The sequence below is a fragment of the Leopardus geoffroyi genome, chromosome C2, assembly GCF_018350155.1.
Source record: "Leopardus geoffroyi isolate Oge1 chromosome C2, O.geoffroyi_Oge1_pat1.0, whole genome shotgun sequence".
NCBI lineage: Eukaryota > Metazoa > Chordata > Mammalia > Carnivora > Felidae > Leopardus > Leopardus geoffroyi.
Window position 1 is genome coordinate 85,769,468 of NC_059333.1, and position 13,864 is coordinate 85,783,331.

The 13,864-nt window shown below is 37.1% G+C and overlaps 1 long non-coding RNA gene across 1 annotated transcript in view; it reads left to right on the forward strand.

The window, feature by feature from the left end:
- LOC123611206 overlaps window positions 1-2,049 on the forward strand; it is a 36,624-nt gene extending 34,575 nt beyond the window's left edge. Inside the window, exon 3 of the long non-coding RNA XR_006718491.1 lies at window positions 1,612-2,049. This is a non-coding gene — a long non-coding RNA (uncharacterized LOC123611206). The remainder of the gene's footprint in view (window positions 1-1,611) is intronic.
- Window positions 2,050-13,864: the final 11,815 nt, after the last annotated feature.

Consider the following 13,864-nt stretch of genomic DNA (forward strand, 5'->3'; position numbering starts at 1 on the left):
TGGAAAAAAAGTTTAGAAAATCAATTATCTGAGAAAATCAAAGGCAGCCACAAATATACTGAATTCGTATCTTTTGGTTGGGTGGTCCCGCTTAATTTTAGATTCAATCATTGCTTACAACTTGACTTTGAGTCCTTTAAAATATTATTCAATAATAATTGACTTTTAATGTGCATATTTGTTTTTGGACACCATCACTGGTGTCACATTTTATTTACACATGCTCATTAAACAGCAAATAAGTGTCTTCTCTTAAAAGGGCTTAACAGTACCAGGAAAAGGTGGGGGGAAAACCCAGCAAGATATTAACTTTAAATAATTACTTTTCAAAAGTGAGATATATTATATGGGTAATATACATCCTATAGATACATATGCACTTATTTGTTTTTCTTATGAGGAAGCTCATACAGCCATATTCTTCCTCCAAAGACTGGCATTTAGAAGAGCCATCTAAGCCATCTTGCAACACTATTAACATATAATCACCTATTTTCATATAATGTCAACCATCAGAGTGTCAAGGGAAAACATGAAAGTAAGAATCTGCATATCAAGAAAACCTATACAAATACAGGTTTAATATTTTTCAGTTAATTAGTTTTTTTAAGTGCTTAAAAAATTATACATGGGTTTCAAACATCTGATGCTTTTTGCCTTCACATTTGGTTGGACTATTCCCTCAGTGAATTCAAAGGACTGAAGGAGAAATTATTTGTCTTTTTGGAACAGTCAAATAAGGGAAAAATGATTAATCTCAGTTTTCTTTATTTTCAGAAGGCTTCTATGTTTCATAGGTGGGGAAATCATACTGATGACTCAACCACCCATAGTGTTATTTTGCTGTTTCATGCTACGTCAGTGGAAAATAACAAGTCTAATTTTTACCCCCTGCACGATAAAAAAAAATCTATTACTTTTATTGAGGAACCTACCACTGGTAGAAACTTATTTATTTCAGGATAATCTGGTTCTTAAAATATTATTGATAGCATTTATGTTTAACTGGATTGCAAGAACAGAATACACACAAGTCATTTGGTTCCCAGTTTTATAATTTTGGCTTCCGTACCTTATTTAGACAAGCTTAGGCTTCCTTTGCTTGGCTATGACAGACATTTTAGAATATCTCCGGACTCATGAATATAAATAGTTGTGCAAAAATAAATTTTATAAAACCAGAGCTGGTAACAAAAATTACCTAGAGATCAACAACTCTAAAAGAATCTAGTGTCACATTCCTTAGAATGTCAGATTAAACTAACATGTGCCAGTCAATATTGCTACACTGCGACCCTTGATGCCTCCTAAGCAAAACTATTAAGTCCAACATTCTCTCCTGTAAGCACTTATCTGTAAGGATGGCTAACATGTCCTCTGAAGCAGATATTGAAACTGATTGGACAATAGGTAGATACCAGACAGGGGCCTGGGGGCCGACCTCTAGAAATAGGGGGAGAAAATCTTAATCTGCAACACAATGCCGTTCTCTTGAAACCCTATCATTTTCACTTCCCATGTGTCTGCTGCCTGACTGTGAATGGATTTGAAAAGGAATGGTTAGTGCTGAAAATTGGATCAGAGCTAACATTCTCTCATTTTTATCAGCAGCTGCCAAAGGTCATCTGACATAATAGCTGATGAATTCAAGCCCAGTGGATTTCATTTGCAATTTTCAATTTACTGAGGCCTCCAAACCCCACGGTGATAAAAGCTTCCCCTATCGTGGCCTGTCACAAACATCAAGAAACTGCACAAACCCACAAGAAAGAAAAAAGAGAAAGCTGTGCATCCTCGCAGGTACAGATAAGGAGAACAGGAAGAAATGGTATCATGCGGGAAGGTACGGAGCAGCTTGTGTGGCTGGTTCTCTAAATGCCAATTGAAAGGAAAAGACTATGAAGAACAATCAAATAACTTCCACAGAATAACATCATGTTTCTTTGGGGCTTTTGTGTGAAAATTGCCTTCTAATCTCTTACTTGACAAGTCCCCAAACAAAACTGTAAGCGTAAATATGCAAACAAATAAATGAATAAATAATCCTTTCTTATTTGGTCATGGGAAAAGAGCACACTCAGTGTATGTTGTATTTACCATACTTTTGATTCACAAAATGCATGCTTGTAAAGGATATGGTATCAAGGAAATGTCGGTCAGCCCTAAGAAATCATTTATTTTGTTACAGAGATATGGTAGATCCTTTGATTGATTTGCAAGGGCAGTCAAAGAACTGACAGAGCAACTACTTGTAAGTGGATCTAGATACAGTGTATATATATCACAGATGTATTAGCCAAAAAAAAAAAAAAAAAAAAAAAAAAAAAAAAAGAAGGCCATTTTCCCCCTTGTAGCACTATTGGCAGTGAGCTTAGGCAGGATCAGGGACTGAATCCTGCTCCCAGGAATTGTTCAAATTGAGTAGACCATATGCATGCTCCATGGAGAATGGCAAGTTTAAAAGCTGAGCAGTCCATTTCCATCCTATCCAACTTGTCTCATACCATAGCCAAGGAAAAAAAAAAAGGAAAGCAAAGAGATGTTTGAGGTGTAGCTGCTGGGAGAATTTAATTTCAGACATGGATGTCTGGATTCCATTCCTACCAAATAGAGTCAGAAAGGCTTATGAAATTGGTCTAATGAGGCAAGAGGACTTGGCAGTAGGCATCTACCAACTTGCCTAATGACAAAATTTTTCATGACAGTTGACAAGAAAACCCAGAATGACATCAACAGGACTAGGATATTAACTTCATCAATGTGTTGGTAACTGTGAGACAATCACAACTTGGAAAGGAAAAAAGAATAATTCCTGGTTGAACTGATGTAATTGTGAGCGATTGACTAGTGTAGAATTATTCTTTAAATTGTTACAGCATATATATATATATATATATATATATATATATAGGCTATTCATCATAATTGAATCCTTAGTTCTTAAACTTAAATTATTTCTTAGGATTTTCTATTGCCCCAAGATTTAATGACCTCTTAATTCTTCAAAGTTTCAAAATAGAAAAATGGTTCCCTCAGTAGCTAAAGGCAGGAATTAACATTTTTAAATGAGGGGTATAAAGTTTTATTCTTAAGCTACAGAAAATATGGAAGATAGCCATATTTTTGCATTTTTGTAATTTTTTTCTCCCACACAAAATTGTCAGAAAGCCACTTTTCAAAGGTTACTTTTCTCCACCCCCCTTTTAAAGCTACTATAGGTTCAAAGAGAACTCTCCCTATAATTTGCAGTTTCTATGGGTTCTCTTTGGATTGATAGCATAATACAGAAACCCTGGTAGTGGTAAAAGATTATTTAATGGGGTCTTAATTTAATCAGTCCTCTAAAATACACACATAACTTGGTGAGGGTTTTTTATTATCTCTGTTCTTCTATGGCAGTGATATAAGGCAAGCTGTACCAATTGGTCTGTAGTCACATAGCAGAAAGGTTAATCTCTTTTATGTTCCTTCTATTAGAAAGGCAGATCTTGAATCTTCAAGGCAGAGTCCTAAATTGTTCTTGTAGACTGGTTCAGAGAGATTGTTCTTTCTCATGCCCTATGGCTAATTACATTCAGTCAGGCCAGAACATTCCACATTTCATCAATTAATTCTTTCATTCCTTCATCTAGCATTTATTTAGTACCTACTAAGTATAGGACACTATGTCAAGAACTATGAATGAGACTTGCCCTACTTTCAAGCAGTTTACAGAAGAGTAGAATGCAAAATATTTTAAATCTGTTTTCTCCCCCTCCCCCAGAATTGAGATTGTGTCATATAGCTATAAAAACTTTAGGGGGGTGATGTCACCAGGAACCTGACATGGATTAGCATCTTGACTTCCTTCCGCCTCCCAAGAACAACTAGCAACTATTCAAGAACATAACACCACTGAGAGAATCGTAGAGCATGGGGATGAGGCTGAAGCAATCCCCAACCACAGAGACCATGACAGATTGCATTGGAACAGTAAAAAAAGCAGTTACACACTGGTTGCATTGCCCCTCCCCGAGGCCAGCACAGCACTATGCAGAGAGGTCTTTCCTGCAACTCCAGCTCCTCCAGCTCCAGTGGGAAAAGAGAACTCCAGGAGGACAACCAGCCATTTCCCTAGCATTGTGGATCACTTTGTGGGAGTACTACTCTGCTCTTGCCCCACAGGGATTGCAGTGGAATCTTCAGGGCTCAACCCCCGGGAATCTGATTGTGACAGAGAAGGGAGGGAGGGGCTTGCAACAATTAGCATGCAAATCTTGGCAGGCCAAATTCATACATGTAATGCTCAAGTATTAATCACAAACCAGCAACTTTGCTCATCTGTGAAACCAAGTCAGTGGTGTATTCTGACCAGGGAAGTCAGTGGGGTACAGATATACTTGATTCAGACCCCATATGAGGAATTCTCCCAGCCCTAGAGCATGGTTTGCATACATCCAGAGAGAGGCTGAGTCACAGTCCCACGATCTGTGGAGAGTGATCGGGAACTATCACATCTGACCAGAGGGGCTGGCAAGAACACCTGCAAGCTGTGCAGCCCAACAATGTCAAGTTGAGATGCACAAGCATAGCTGATCACCCTCAAAATAGCCAGAGGGATTAATCCATCATGCTGAGGGTGGCTTCTGGCCCTTCCCAAATGTTGGGTAAATTGAGAATTGCCTAGAGTATTTCCTCCCTTTCCCACCCAGGCAAGGGAGCTGAGATGCTCCGTCCACTAGCTGTAGAACCTAAAGAGCTGGTGAGAACACTTGGAAAATGCAACACAGTGGTGCTTAAGACAAGACAAAGGCAGGTAGAACTGATAGTTGGCAGAGCAAAGCTAATGGACCTGTTCAGCCAAAGTACTTGGAGTACAGGTTCACTTGAGTTAAGCCAACACAGAGCTTTACTGGTCTTACAGCTGCTTTTCCCACTGTGCCCAGGCGGGTAAAATAATTTGTAGCCCTACTCATTACTGAATACAGCCTCTAGCCTACCTGACCAGGGAACCTAACCAAAGCACACAGGAAACTGCATAGTCCACCCAACAAGCCCTACTTATGGTGGCACTGGAACAGAGAGCATAGCTCATGGCTTTCCCTGTCTGTAGAGCAAAACCAGTGGTCTCACCTGATCAGGAAATTCAGTGTACACTCTGGCCTGATTCAGATCTCCAAACAAAGTGCCATATAAGCCCTGGGTCCTGTCCTACTGTCACACCAGGGTAGGAAGCTAATTCATAGCCCCATCTATAACTGAATATGGTACCCAGACCTGACCATCTAGTAAGCCTTACCAGAGAATCCAGATAATTGCAGAGCCCATCCCACGGCTTCACTTGGGTAGGGCACCAAGCCAGCAGTCTCATGTAACTATTCTTAGCCAGTAGCACCTCCCCCCCAATCCAACTGCAGAGCTTGAGCTGTTGCCTCTCCCCAAAATAGACCATAATAGCAGACTTCATTGCCTAAGGATATTACCAGCAGCACACCCAGAAACCCAAACTGAGTTGACTGGTAAAAATCAGTCTCTGCCAAAGCAAAACTCTCAAGCTTCGAACAGAAATCCAATTACTCAAATGTACAGATACCAGTGTAAGAAATCAAGAATCATGAAAACCCAGGTAAATATGACACCACCAAAGGAAACTAATAATGCTCAAATAACTGATTTAAAGAAATGGAGATCTATGAACTATCTGACAAAGAATTCAGAATAAATCACTTAAAGAAATTTAATGAACTATAAAGACACATGGGCAACTAAATGAAATTAGTTGCATGAACTAAATGAGAACAACAAATCAATAGAAACTATCAAAAAATGTACAATCCTAAAGGTAAAAAAAAAAATACAATAACTGCACTGAAGAATTCGAGTTTCAAAAGCAGACTCGACCATGCAGAAAAAAGTCAATGACCTGGAGGATAGGACATTAGAAATTATCCAGTTAGAGAAACAAAAAGAAAAAAAATAAAAAAGGATGAAGAATACCTATGAAACTTACAGATATCATAAAAAACCAATATTCACAAAATAGGAATTCAACAATATGGGAATAACAGAAGGAGAAGAGAAAGAGAAGGAGACAGAAAGTATATTTAAAGTAATAATGGCTTTAAAACTCCTGAACCTGGAAAGAGAAATAGATATCCAAATATATGAGGCTCAAAGGACTCCAAATAGGTTGAACCCCAATAGGGCCACACCAAGACACAGTATAAAATTGTCAAGAGTCAAAGACAAAAACAAAAATTTAAAGCAACAAGAGAAAAAGAGAAGTTACATAGAAGGGAACCCCCCTAAGACTATCAGTGGATTTCTCAACAGAAACATTTCAGACCAGGAGTGAATGGGATGACATATTAAAAATATTAAAAGAATAAAACTGTAAACCAAGAATATTATACCTGGCAAAGTTGTCCTTCAGAAATGAAGGAGAGATAAAGACTTTTTCAAACAAAAGCTGACTATGGAGTTCATAGTCATGCCTTACAAGAAATGCTAAAGGGAGTTCTTTGAGTGGAAGTAAAAGAATGCTAATTAACATCATAAAAATCTGAAAAGGTAGCACCAATCTCACTAGTAATGGTAAATAGTCATTGATTTGGCAAGATGGTAACAGTGATGTATAATTCACTTACAACTCTAGTTTAAAAGTTAAAAACAAAAACACAGTAAAAATAACCATAACTACAATATTCTGTTATTAGGCACACAATATAAAAAAGATTGCAAATTGTAACATCAATAATTTAAAATGTTAGAGGGAGAAGAAAAAGTGTAAAATTTTGGGATAACTACAAGAGAACTGGAAAATTGTAAGGAACATATGATTTATCAAGATTGAATCAGAAAGAAATAGAAAATCTGAATAGGCCAATTACTAGTAAGAGATTGAATCAGTAATAAAACATCTCCCAAGCCCAGGACAAGATGGCCTCACTGGTGAATTTTATCAAATATTTAAAGAAAAAATTAATACCAATCCTTCTCAAACTCTTCCAACAAATTGAAGAGGAGGGCACACTAACAAACTCATTGTATGAGACCAGCATTATCCTGAAACCCAAACCAGGATAGAGCACTAATAAAAAAAAGAAAACTATAGGCCAAAATTCCTGGTGAAAATAGAGGCAAAAATTCTCAATAAAATACTAGCAAACTGAATTTAGCAATATATCGAAAGAATCATTCACCATGATCAACTGGGATTTAACCCTGGATGCAAGGATGGTATAATAATGTATGTAAATTAATCAATGTGATACATCATATTAATAGAAGGAAAGGAAAGAATCACATGATCATTTTAGTAGATGCAGAAAAAGCATTTGACAAAATTCAATATCCATTCATGATAAAAACTCTTAGCAAATTTGGCATAGAAGGAACATATCTTAACATAATAAAGCTCATACATGATAATCCCACAGCTAATATCATACTCAAGTATATGGTGAAAGGTTGGAAGTTTTTCCTCTAAGATCAGGAAGAAGCAAGGGTGCCCACTCTCACCACTCCTATTCAACACAGTAATGGAAATCCTAGCTAGACCGACCAGGCAAAAAAAGAAACAAAGGTATCAGGATTAGAAAGAAAGAAGTGAAACTGTCTCTACTTGCAGATGACATCAGTTTACATACAGAAAATCCTAAATTTGCAACTATGTGGATGGAACTAGAGGGTATTATGCTAAGTGAAATTAGTCAGTCAAAGAAAGACAAAGATCATATGACTTCACTCATATGAGAACTTTAAGACAAAAAACAGATGAACATAAGGGAAGGGAAGCAAAAATAACACAAAAACAGGGAGGGGGACAAAACATAAGAGACTCTTAAATGTAGAGAACAAGCAGAGGGTTGCTGGAGGGGTTGTGGGAGGGGGAATGGGCTAAATGGGTAAGGGGCATTAAGGAATCTACTCCTGAAATCACTGTTGCACTATATGCAACATGGGAGGAGCCTGAGTGAGGAGCCTGCTCAAGAGCCCCTCTCTCTCTCCCTCTGTCCCTCTCCCCCACTCACGCCTGCTCTAAAATAACATATATATATATATATATATATATATATATATATATATATATATATTTTTTTTTTTTTTTTAATTTGGAAAGAGACATGGATGTCTACTATTACTATTCAACAGTATATTTGATATCTTAGGAAATGCAGTAAGGCAAGAAAAATAAAAAGTATAATGTTTAAAAAGGAAGAAATAAAATGATCATTATTTACAGATGACATAATTATATATGTAAAAATAAAAAATAACCTAAAGGTAAACTACTGGCATTAATAAGTAATATTTAGGGGAGTGATATAAGGTCAGTATATAAAAATCAACTGTGTTTTATTTTTTTATTTTTTTTATTAAAAAAAATTTTTTTTAACGTTTTATTTAGTTTTGAGACAGAGAGAGACAGAGCATGAGCAGGGGAGGGTCAGAGAGAGAGGGAGACACAGAATCCGAAACAGGCTCCAGGCTCTGAGCTGTCAGCCCAGTGCCCGATGCGGGGCTCGAACCCACGGACTGCGAGATCATGACTTGAGCCGAAGTTGGACGCTCAACCGACTGAGCAACCCAGGCGCCCCTCAACTGTGTTTTTTAAACCAGCAAAAATCAAGTAGAAAATAAGAAGTTTTAAATGTTATCATGTATAATAGCATTAAAATCATTACATGCTTAGGAAAGATGGTCAGTATCTTAAAAAAAACTCTGATACATAATTGGGAAAAATTTTAAATGACCTAAATTAATGGAAGAATGTAACACATTTGTGGACATCCCCAAATTGATCTATAGATTAATATAATCACAATCAAACTCTCAGCAATATACTTAGGGCAGGTGTTAGGATTAGTAAAGAACTGGGTCTCATTAAATGACTCAAAAGAATCAAGTAGCCCCACTAAGCTGAGTCAAGAAAGGAAATCCAGTATTGAGAGATCTGGGCCTTAAAATGAGGGAAAACCATTGGACTTATTAAGTTAAATAAAGCTGGGGCACCTGGATGGCTCAGTCAGTTGAACGTCCAACTTCCGCTCAGGCCACAATCTCGTGATTCTTGAGTTCAAGTCCCACATCGGGCTTGCTGCTGTCAGCGCAGAGCCTCCTTCAGATCCTCTGTCCCCCTCTCTCTGCCCCTCTCCCGCTTGTCCTCCCTCAAAAATAAATAAAAAATTTTTTGAAAGCTAAAATAAGCTATATGAGGGAAAGAATATGATGTTTCTTTCGCGCTTCACAGTCTGCACTTGTCTTTTGCGTCCATAATCTCCTTGAGAACTGTCAGCATCGTGAGCTGGAGGATCATCATTCCCATTCTACCAGTAAAGAAACTAAGGCTCAGAGAGCATTTTAGAGGCCAAAGCGATTCAAAATTATAGAGTAGGGATTAGAACACAGTTTTTTCTGGATTTTTGTCCAAAGCTCTTTCTGGAAAAAAATGTTAAGAAATAACATATACATTCCATTCAGGGAATGTAGGTGCATCCTAAGTGTTATTTGAAATTTCAGATATATAAAAATATGAAAAGGAAGATAAACACATATGACTATTGCAAAATGCGTGCTTTGGAATACACTCTTCCCTCAACTTTGAATGCCTCTCACTCCTTTATTCCCCAGTTGTCCGTTAAAATTCCACTGTAGCACTTTCTCCTCTAAGCAATTACCCTTTCCACACAAACAGACTTCAACACTGAGTTCATTTTCAGAGGTAGCATTTTGTAGAGACTAAGAGCAAGGACTCTAGAGTCAGACTTTGAATTGGCATCCTCGGTCTGACACTTAACAGTTGTATAACTTTGGAATGGTTATTTAGCCTTTCATTATATGTATTTCCTAACTGTAAAATAAAGATGATAACAGTATCGTCCATCTTTTAGGATTGTTGCAAAAATTAAATCAGTTGATAATGTAAAGTGCTAGAACAGTGCCTGGTACGCAGTAGGTATGATATAGGTGATAACTGGGATTAATATTATTCAAAATCATTTATTGTACACCTACAGGATGCCAGTGACTGTGCTAAGCTTTGTTGATAGAAGTGAAACAAAATTTCCTGCTCTGTAGTGGAGGAAAGAGACAATAAGTCAGTAAATAACTAAACAAGATAATTTCAGACTTCAAAATTTGCATAAAGGACACAAACAGGGATGTAATAGATAGTAGTAGGGGGTGGGTGTTGTCTTCTTTAAGGAGGTTGGTTACAGAAGTGATGTGTAAGTGATCAGAGGGGGATATAAGTCTTCACTGCTAATAATGAAGAGGCATGAGGAGATCTGGGAGAAGAATATTCCAGGCAGGAGGAACGGATAGTGCAAAGATGCCAAGATTAGAACAAGTTTAGTGTGTCTGAAAACAAAAATGGTACCTGTATGGGTGGAAAATGATGGAGAAAATAAGAGAGGTAGGAGGTGAAGTTGGTGAGGAAAACAGAAGCTGGATCATGCAGGACTTTGTAGGCCATGGAAAGAAATTTCAATTTTATGTGTAGGTAGAAACTATTGCAGTAAATTATAAGAAGTAAGGAGATATGATTTGATCAATGTTTTTAAAAGATCACTCTGACATCTCTGTGGAGAATGGATTGCAGAAAGGCAAGACTGGAAGCAGAGAGATTAAGGAGAGTGATAGGGCAAAAGATGGTTATAGCAGGAGAAATGCAGAACAGGAGATGGATTCACAATGTTTTGGAAGTGCAGTCTAGACTTGCTGATAAACTGAATGTAGACACTAAGGGAATGAGAGAGCTCCAAGATGACCACCAGGGTTTTTAGCTCCAGCAACTGGGTGAATGGTGGGGCCATTTACTGAGATGGGGACTGATCACTTTTTTTTTTATCTTATTTTTCTTTTTCTTTCTTTCTTTCTTTCTTTCTTTCTTTCTTTCTTTCTTTCATTCCTTCTTTTTCTTTCTTCTTCCTTTTTTCTTCCCTTTTCCTTCCTTCCTTCCTTCCTTCCTTCCTTCCTTCCTTCCTTCCTTCTTTCCTTCCTTCTTTCCTTTCTTTTCTTTCCTTCCTACCTTCCTTCCTACCTTCTTTCTTTAATTCCAGTGTAGCTAACATACACTGAATGTAACATATGACTGCTATATTTGTTTCAGATGTATAATATACTACATTATAGTATATATAATTATATATTATATACAGTTATATATATAGTATATATTATATGTAGTTATATACATAGTATATATTATAGTATAATCACTATATTATAGTGATTCAACAATACCATATATTACTCAGTGCTCATTAAGATACATGTACTCTTAATTCTCTTCACCTATTTCACCCATAACCCCACCAATCTACCCTCTAGCAATCATTAGTTTGTTCTCTATACTTAAGAGTCTGTTTCTTGGTTTGTCTCTGTTTTTCCTTTGTTTGTTTGTTTTGTTTGTAAATTACACATGAGTGAAATCATATATTTATCTTTCTCTGATTGCCTTATTTCACTTAGCATTATACTCCCTAGCTCCAACCATGTCATTGCAAATGGCAAGATTTCTTTCTTTTTATGGCTGAATAATATTCCTCTGTGTGTGTGTGTACCATATTTTCTTTATCCATTCATCTATTGATGGACACTTGGGCTGTTTCCATAATTTGGCTATTGTAAATAATGTTGCAATAAACATAGGAGTGCATGTATACCTTCAAATTAGTGTTTTTGTATTCCTTGGGTAAATACCCAGTTGTGCAATTACTGGATTATAGGGTAGTTCTATTTTTAATTTTCTGAGGAATCATCATACAGTCTTCCACAGTGGCTGCACCAGTTTGCTTTCTCACTAACAATGCACAAGGGTTCCTTTTTCTCCACATCCTAGCCAACATTTGTTGTTTCTTGTGTTTTTAATGCAATGTTTTATTATTTTTTTATTAAAAAATTTCTTTTAATGTTTATTCGTTTGAGAGAGAGAGAGAGAGGCAGAGAGAAAGGGAGACACAGAAACCAAAGCAGGCTCCAGGCTCTGAGCTGTCAGCACAGAGTCCAATGCCTGGCCTGAACTTGTGAACTGTGAGATCATGACCTGAGTGGAAGTTGGACGCTTATCCGACTGAGTCACCCAGGCACCCCAATACAATTCTTTAAATAAACATTTAAAAATAAAATAAAATAAAATTTAGTTTATGACAATAAACTGAGAAAACTGCATCCTCAATTCCTTGAATTTAGAAGTGGCCTGGAGTCGTCATGTACGGACATGAAAAAGCTTGCCCCACAGTCATCTTTAAAATAACCCTAGTCTGGAAATAGAAAAAAAAATATAGATGAACATAGGGGGTAAAAAGAGAAAGGCAAACCATAAAGCAGACTCTTAACTATAGAGAACAAAGTGAGGGTTGCTGAGGGGAGGTGGTGGGAATGGTCTAAATGGGTGATGGGTATTAAGGAAGGCACCTGTGATGAGCACTGGACGTTATTTGTGATAAATCACTAAATTCTACTTCTGAAATTAATATTACACTATATGTTAATGAATTGGAATTTAAATAGAAACTTGTAATAAAAATAAGTAAATAAATAAATAATAAAATGTAAACAAAGATTACATTATAGACATGCTTGCAAAGCTTCAAAAAATAAAAGGCTATATGCAGCTTCACCCTTTACAAATATAACTAGGGTAAATTAATTATCATTAGGCTAATTAATTAATCATTAATTAGGCTGAAATGAATAATCCTTTATTAGTTCCATTAAGCAGAAATTGCCTTCATATTATACTCCTGGTTAAGACATCCTTAAGATTGGATAGAACTAAAATGGGAAAATAAACAAGCAGGTTTTCAACAAGATAGTGTGTTGACGGTCGTGGTTGTTGTCTCAAGCAGGACAGTGGTTGACTACAGGGACCCAAAAAGAACCAAAAGGCCAATGTGAGCCATAGCATTTCTTGGGTATATATAGTTACACAGCACAAATTTATAAGTCATTTTAACTCCTCTCCTTTTCTACATATTTCCTTACCAATTCTTCCACTTATCCTCAATGTTGCTTTCTCACCAGTACTTTCTATCCATTTCCCTCACTAGAACACACACACAGAACAGTTCCTTATTTCTAGGCTCTCCCCTCCCTGTGAGGTTTACAACTGATCGTCCGATCTTCCTCAAACAAAATTTTCATTATTTCACTTCTCATTCAGGAATGTTTAGGGATCCTCCAAGTTTTATCTTCTCTCATCTCCTCAGTCAGACCTTTGTCAATTGTCTCAATACAAGTTCATCAACCTTTCTGGGATATTTTGTTACTCTCTGGTTTAAAGTCATCAGTGGCCCCATAAGATACATAATAGTAAATATGTTCTCATGAAACTTCTTCTCCAATAATTCTTTTTTTTTTTTTTTTTAAGCATTTTTTAAATTCATTTTGGAGAGACAGAGACAGAGTGTGAGCAGGGGAGGGGCAAAGAGAAGGAGACACAGAATCCTAAGTAGGCTCTGGGCTCTGAGCTGTCAGCACAGAGTCTGACGCAGATCTTGAACCCACAAACCATGAGATCATGACCTGAGCAGAGGTCAGATGCTCAACCCACTGAGCCACTCAGGTGCTCCTAATAATTCTTCTTTTAATTCCATTTCTTAGTCTAGTTCTCCGCTTCGTAACAACTGACCACACTTGACTTTCTTAGGCTCATCTCCTGCCACTCCTTCCTTCCCCACAACCTCCTGTATTCAAGCCACAGTAGGCAGTTTGCCATCCCTGGAAGACTGATGATTTTCCACATCTCTTTGCCTAGATTAATACTATTCCCAAGGTCATGAATGCTTGTCTTCTTTTAACCACGTATAGAAAGGTAGGAACTGTACCAATATCACTTCAAAAACTTTCCTAACTCCCTGACCCTGCATTATACTTCCTT